Below are 7,917 nucleotides of genomic sequence, written 5' to 3'. Positions count from 1 at the left end.
GGGCTTTAAACTGTCTCACTTTACTACCAACCCCTGCCTACTTTTCCCTTTTAAGTTGCCTTCAATCCATCAGTTCTGGCTGGAGCTGGAGGAAGCACTTTGTAGATTTACAGGAAAGTGCTAAGAACTGTCTGGCACTCTTTGCCTGCCCTCATGCATCTGTGATGAATCCCTTGCTTCTGACAACTCCAGTACCTCCACAGCCATGAATGGCTTTGGGCAAGGAAAAGGGATTAAACAGAACTAAGGGCCAAGTCCTGCAGTTCAAATGTAGGCAAGACTAGCTTTGTAGTCAGTCTGAGTCTTAACTTACTGAAGATGGCAGGATGACATCCAAAAACAGACAGCTTATTCCCAACTAAGGCCCCATTCCCACAAACATATGTGCACATATTTAACTTACAACCATGAGCAGCCCCACTGATTCCAGTGGGGCTGTTCACACTAGTAAAGTTAAGCACATACTAAGTATTTTCAGGACAGAGGCCTAAAAGCTTTGGCAGGGTGAACTAAAGAATGCACAGTGCTTACACATGAAGGCAGTCGTTCCTTGGACAAGGAGCCTGCTCAGGGTATTTAAATATACATTTATTTTACCTCTCATCTGAAAGACATATCCTAGTCTGCTGTGGCATTTTTAACTGACCATTCCTTTACCTGGAAACACTCAAAAACTGTAGCATAATTTCCCCTTTACCTGAGTTTGGTGAAATGTTTAAAAATGAAATGAGAAAAGGAATCACCTAAGCCCCTGATAGAAAAGCCTGAAGCATCTTCAGGTGAACTAAAGAAGTCGGCTAACTGAAATGCAAGGTTCTCAGAATAGCTGTCAGAAAGCTTTTCCAGCTGGGCTGACGCCTTGAAGACTAGGAGAACAGCACAGTACAGCTAATTAATGGGTAAACCCCTTGATAAACATGTTTTATGAAACTGTCCATTAAGGTTTATACATGCAATTACAATCCTTCTACTGCATGGATATGATTTGGAAGAGCATTTCTTGAAAGGCGCAAACATCCAAGGTTGATACCAAGTTAACAAACAAAAGAATTCAAAAATCTAGATCTGTAAAGAAAACACCTAATCTCTGTAGGAGGATTGTGCTATACGAATAGCTCAAGGAATTGAAGAGTTATAATTGCTCCAGCTCTGTGGGAGGGGATTTGTCCTTATGTCAGGCCACTTTTACAGTTCAGTATTTAATTGGAAACAATCTTAAACGATCTATAAAAAACCCTGTCTTGCGTTTGTGCTAACTTTTTAATCAGAGCAGGGTTAAGATGAAGAATACCCATCAACTAATGTAGTGCTGCGTCATTCAACTTTTTCTTTAACTGCTATTTCATAGCTATTGTTAATGCACATTTTTCACAGCGTAATTTTCTAAACCTTAGCCTGCAACACATCCTGATGACAAACGCTCCTGCCCGAGCCCGTGCGTTCAGCTGCAATGTCACATCAGGCATTTTCTCAATGCCGGCTTTGGGCAGGCCATTGAGTTTTATGAGAGCTCTGTCTCAGTTATCACTGTTGAACCTTTAAGAATCCAGAGGCTTTTCAAGTTTAATTGAATAAAATTCTTTGAATAATAAATTCTTCATGAATGCTACATAAATCAGCTCCAGGATGGATTTATGGCATTCCTCCCCCCGCCCCCCAGCTAGGGGAAGAGTCTTTCTCCGGCATCTCTGGACCAAAGCTCGCATTTTGATTGCAGAGAGAAATGAATATAGCTTTTACAGTTTAACAAGAGGTGCAGATGACGTGTATTAGCGCCAAGTCAAATAACTTCTACTTGTTTTCCCCTCTTAACATATTCTGCCTAAGTTGTTTTTATATAGGTGGAGCAGAGGGAGCTTGCTGTCTGGGCCAAGCTCTGTTATTTAAATATAAGTGCCCCTGATTAGCCTAGACCTGAATTTAGTGCTGAATGCACAAGTCCGACTCCTTGGGGAAGGAGCAGCTGAGAGCCACACTAGCTTCCAAATCTTTGTTTAGGGGACAGCAGCTGGGTGAAGGCCACAGTTAGTCCCTTGTAGCACACCTGGCAAGGTGTATTATCCCCACCCTCACCCCAAAGGCATTTGGCTGATTAAGGGCTCTGGTCAGTGCCCCATGGCTGAAGTAGATTATTACAAAAAAATATTTTGCTGGAAGCCACTACTATTTATCTAAAAGATCCAACAGCCCAAGGACCTGATCCAGTACCCACTGAAAGCAATGGAAGGATTGATGGGCTTTTGATCAAGCCCTCTGAATGGATTTAGCCAGGCAAAGTGCTCCCCCTGCCCTACCCCCTCTACAGGGCTGAACCCACTCTGCCATGCATGTTATCAGTAGGGGTGAGCTGAGAGCATTAACTCTCCCAGAAGTCAGAGTAGGAGCCATGTTAGTCTGTATTCGCAAAAAGAAAAGGAGGACTTGTGGCACCTTAGAGACTAACCAATTTATTTGAGCATGAGCTTTCGTGAGCTACAGCTCAAGCTTATGCTCAAATAAATTGGTTAGTCTCTAAGGTGCCACAAGTACTCCTTTTCTTTTTGCAGATATGGCATCCGATGAAGTGAGCTGTAGCTCACGAAAGCTTATGCTCAAATAAATTTGTTAGTCTCTAAGGTGCCACAAGTACTCCTGTTCTCCCAGAAGTGTGAGCTGCTAGGAGGGTCTTTGCACTTATCTCAGGCAGGGACAACCTCCAGCTTGGGTGAATTGGCATCTGCTAAGAAGTCAGGGAGGAGCTTACACTAAAAGAATGGAGGCTTACCAAGGGCCAGTTCTGTGGGGAATGGATTTAGCTCATTAAAAAGGAAATGGAAGGGTTTTAAAGCCACTGCACCCTGATTTAGGTCAAGATTGTTTTCAAAGCCCTCTGTCCCCACCCAGCCCATACACAGATGGGAGGCAGGCTCATTCCTACACCTCATTAATGTGATAGGATTAAGGGGGAGGATAGCAGATGCTTGGCCCACACTGACTGTCTGCAGAGCCCAAATACACTGTTGCCTAGCAGGGTTTCTTTATTTATGATTACCTTGGAACTGTCAGCATAGACATATGTTGCTAAGGATCGTTTATTCTTGTTTGTAAAATTTATGGCTTCTTTGCGTTGCCAAACTGACAAAACTGGAAGGCTTGCCCCCAAAATCTCTTGCTGCATGATTGGATCAGACGCTTGTACATCTGTTAACACTGTAGGAGCTGTAAAATTAAATAAGTTTAACTATAACTCAACTGCTCCTATTACCTCCACAAGGTGTAAGCAGCAAAGCCGACTGCTGCTCTTGCAGAAACAACACAAAACATTCATTTTGCCAAGTCATACGTAAGTTTATCCAAGTCACTTCCCTCTGAGAGGTGCAGAGCAGAAAGAGAAGTGTGCTACCAGAGATCTGAGCCACACTTGCATCCAAAACAAGCCTCTCAAGTCTCACCTTAACAGGGTGTGTTCTGGACAAGCGGAGTGAGTTACTTACCTGGAATCATTCTTTGCTGCTGGGATCCCGTGTACGTCCCTGCTCCCGGCACATGAGTCTTGGGGTGCCTCGCACCAACGGTGCTCCAAAGCCTGGGTAGTCTTGCCATAGGGGGCAACACCCCACTCAGCCAAATGAAAGTAAAACAAATGCACCTTCACCCCAACCTGCTTCCAGCAAAGGAACACGCACTACCAGCAGCACCCGCAGGTTGGCAGCAACCTGGTGGGAAGATCCACCTACGTGCATAGCACCTCGCATGGCCTGGCTTAGCATAGCTCCCGGAGCAGCAGCTAGAGTTGCAGGATTAGCACTGGGGCCAGTGAGCAAGGGCTCAGGCCACCCACCTATGCAGTGTTTTATTGTTCAGACAAAGGACACACCACCCTGTTTGGAGATTTTGTTCCTCTACCTTGGGAGCAGGAAGCCATGAAATGCCTAGAACAGAGCAGGAGCAGTTGGGGATTTTAGCTTAGGCAGCTGTTGTAAAGGTTCTCTGCTGGAGGGAATAATTGTAGTGATGAACAGAAGGAAGAGCTGACATCCTTTGCTGCTTGGCTTCTCCTGCACTAGCCCAGTCAACCAGGAAGGAAACCAAAGTGTTCCGACCTCTCTTCCTGGACCTCATTGATTTGAGGTGATGACCCAGACCAAATCATTCATGCAAAATTAGCTCAAAGCCAACACACCTTGTGTCCGTCCGTAACGGGCATCTGGCAGCTGCTGTAGGCAATAGCTGAATGTGCGCAGACATTCAATGGTAGCTGAGCTAACCTAAGTACAAATAGCTCATAAGAGCAAAGGCTCATAGCTTTATAAATCCCCTGCAGTAAAAACTTGACCTTAGAAATAAGATTTTTACAGCCAATTTGAGGTGCCACTTACCCAAGCAGGGCCATATATCATTATGAACCAAGCGCCTTATAAATCTGACTAATTAATTACTCCATGCAAGCTGCTAATATAATTCAAAAGTCATAATTACATTCCTGGACAAAGTGAGCAAACCTAAAATTAAGTTGCAGGGGATTACATGGCTAGGCTTCAATGCAGCAAGGAGCTGGCCACGAAGAGCAATGAGGAAGCTAATGAGAGACACAGGATGGGGCCACATAGGGCAGAATAACCAAGCTGTAGGCTGGATACTACAGAGCCACCTTAACTTTAAATACCTCCTAACCAACTTCATATCCTGAGTGCACGTTTGGCTGTCATTCAGTACAACAGGCTGAGCACTATACGCAGCAAGGAAAATACAAACACAGCAGAGTAAGTCTGTCCCATGAGACCCACCAGAATCCTGAAAAATTAGGCTAAGGAAAATGGCATGGGGATTTCTGATCTATGGGCTAAGCGGGAGCATCAGACTAGTCCATGGGAGGCTCAGGACAGAAGAGACTAGCAGTGTATGGGGAGGGGAAAGCTACATCACCCTGGATCCACCTTCACTCCCCACTGCACAGATGTTAATCTGGATAGCTCTTTGCAGCTTGCCTTCCCTCCCTGCCCCCATGGCAGGAACGCCCTAATGGGGCAACTGGCACTACAGCTGGCTGAAAATTTTCCAACTGAACAATATGCTGATTCCATAAAATGGAAATATTTCATGGCAAATGTACAGCTTGTCCCTTTTGTCGACAAAATACCATTGAAACATTTCCCTTAGACTCGGTCCAAGCACTGTGGTGTTTTGATTTTATAAGGCAGATAATATACAGATAAAAGTCAAAACATTAAAATGCAGCACTCCAACAAAGTCCTTTCGATATTTCCAAAACTCAACTTCTGCTGAAATTTAGTTTTGTGGGAAATTTCAAAGTTCGGATTTTGTGTCCCAGTGTGGGACGAGATAATGTTACAAAGTGTTGGAATTTCACAGCATGGAAATTGTGCTTTTTGACCCATGCTAGCTGGAAATCAGTCATGGCAGCAACTCTCGCACCCAGGGCTACCAGCGCAGGGAGTAGGTTGCTGGGCCACGTCTCGTGCATCCGCTTCCCCAGCAAAGCTCAGCTCTGAGAGCACATCCCTGAGCCAACAGTTGATGCCCCAATGCCAAGCAGCATGTAGCCTACCAGGGAGTGGGGGGAGCAACAGGAAGGGAACAGGAAGCAAAAATGGGGGGGGGGGGAGGGGAAGAATGGAGAAGAAAAACGAGAGAGAGGAAAAGGTAGTCACAGCACATGGGGGCCCCCTGGACACTGCCCAAAGTCCAAGCCCCCCTGCTCCCCGCCCCCCCCCCCCCAAAAAAGGGTGGGACTCACAGGAGTAGATCCATGGAGGCCACATCCCAGGGTCTTTTAGTCACCGCGCCCCTCCCCCCCCCCAACACACACACACTTGTACAGCAATGGAGGAGGTGCCCATTTCATCTTGGATGTGTTTGGGTGCTAGAACAGGGATATGTGGCTTCCACCCTTTTGAGTGACAGGGAACATTTTACAAAAAGGTCTGTCCATAGATTTTTAAGGCCAGAAGGGACCACTGTGATCGAGTCCAACTTCCTGCGTAATTCAGGGAAGTCCTATGGCCTCCCTGCGTGGATTCCTGCTTGAAGTCCAGCAGCTGGGGTTGAACTAGAGCGGACCATCTAGGAAAAACATCCAATCTTCATTTACAAATATCCAGTGATGGAAACTCCACCACAGCCCTCGAGAAGCTGTGCCCATGGTTAGCCAGCCTGGTTTCCCGTCCGAATTTGTCTGAACAGCCAGGCGCAGTGGAGGCTGTTCTTTACCGCTTGTGGTCATTAAAAATCCAATGGTCTGATTTGTAACAGTCCAGGCATTAACCCCACTGTCTTGGCCAGTAGCCACGGTGGATATCCATTCCATTGACCACTGTCCCTCTGGATGTTTCAATTACTTACAGTATTCCTCACTGCCTGTACTAACCTGTGCTGAAGTGCTGCTGGGCCACTTAGCCAGCTGCTGTTTCAGCGGAGGGTCATGAGTTTATAAAGCAGTTGGGGATTTTTTAAAGAGAGGAAGGATGGTTGTACACAGCAGCTGCGGAGTTGGAGTCAGGGGCACTGGGATCAGTTCAGTTCCTGGCACTGCCAGAGACTCACTGTGTAACCTTAGGCAAGTCACTTCAACTCTGCGCCTCAGTTTCCCTGTTACATGGGGATCAATAGTTTGTGAAGTGCCCAGCTATTGGAGTGACGAGGGCCAGAGCAGAGTCAAAGGTAAGTTAGTCAAATAAGGCACACAATCAACACATGTTATTGTGGCCGATGAGGCATGAAACGCAGCATGGGTTGGTGCTGGTGCTCGCAGGCCTGCAGATCTCTGGCCTGCGCAGCAATGACAGGCAAGCGATAGTTTTGCTCAAGGCATGGCTGTTTCTTGCCAGCTCTCTGCCTTTGACACTATTGGAGCATCTGCTGTGGGTGTCCTTTTTGCAACTTCTTACTGTGCCATATGCCATAACGTCAAAACAATACCATCTGCACACAGACTCAGCCCTCTTTCCAATTTCTGCCCTGCCTCACCCCCGAAATGGAACAAGTGTTCCCGTGTGCCAGGTTAGCTTAGTGCTCAGGACTGACTGCAGTGCAGTTAGCAATAGCCAAGGGGTTTGTGCTGTATCATACCATGGCAGTGAAGAGCAAGGGAAAAGGAGCCTTAGAAAAAGCTCTTGCTGACTCTTGGTAAGGTCCGTAAATGAAAAGCTATGTAGCTTTCATACACTGCCACCTAGTGGGCCAAAAATTATACATCAAACTACTTGTACAGTTAAAAGAAAAGGAGGACTTGTGGCACCTTAGAGACTAACACATTTATTTGAGCAGAAGCTTTCATGAGCTGTAGCTCACGAAAGCTCAAATAAATGTGTTAGTCTCTGAGGTGCCACAAGTCCCCCTTTTCTTTTTGCGGATACAGACTAACACGGCTGCTACTCTGAAACCTAGTATAGTTAAACGTATGGTACAAAAGGAGGCACAGCTGTTCTCTCTCTCAGAACGAGGCTGTTCAGAGCCAGGCAAGAGGAATTAGGCAGTGTAAAAGCAATTGGTACCTTTCAAGTATTCCCTGTTGTTCGCTGCACCCTGAAGCCCCATGAAGGCTGCAGGCAACTCCCCATGATCACTAGTCTGTTGGGGGAACAATTACATACCTTGAAGCCCTCTGAAAACACTCCGGTTCCATTCATGTCTACCAGAACATGATCTGAATGGGTCACCTGCCCCAGCAACCACAGACTCCCTGTGTGACCGTGGGCATTCTTCTGCCTTTGACCCAGTCTTAAAAATGGAGTCAATGCCTTGACTCTGTGCTTTCTCTCTCTTGCCCCCACAACCTCCACCAGCATCAGATCTCACTGCAAGTGTGCCCATGTCTATAAAACATCTGTCTTTGCCTCAAGCAGAGAAGAATATTTGCTGGAGCATTGCTCTGACACAAGAGAGGTCTGCCCCCAAAGAAAGAAAAGTCCCCAGTGG

Source organism: Caretta caretta, chromosome 15 (genome assembly GCF_965140235.1).
Source record: "Caretta caretta isolate rCarCar2 chromosome 15, rCarCar1.hap1, whole genome shotgun sequence".
Taxonomy (NCBI): domain Eukaryota; kingdom Metazoa; phylum Chordata; order Testudines; family Cheloniidae; genus Caretta; species Caretta caretta.
Note: the sequence above shows the minus strand (reverse complement) of the source record.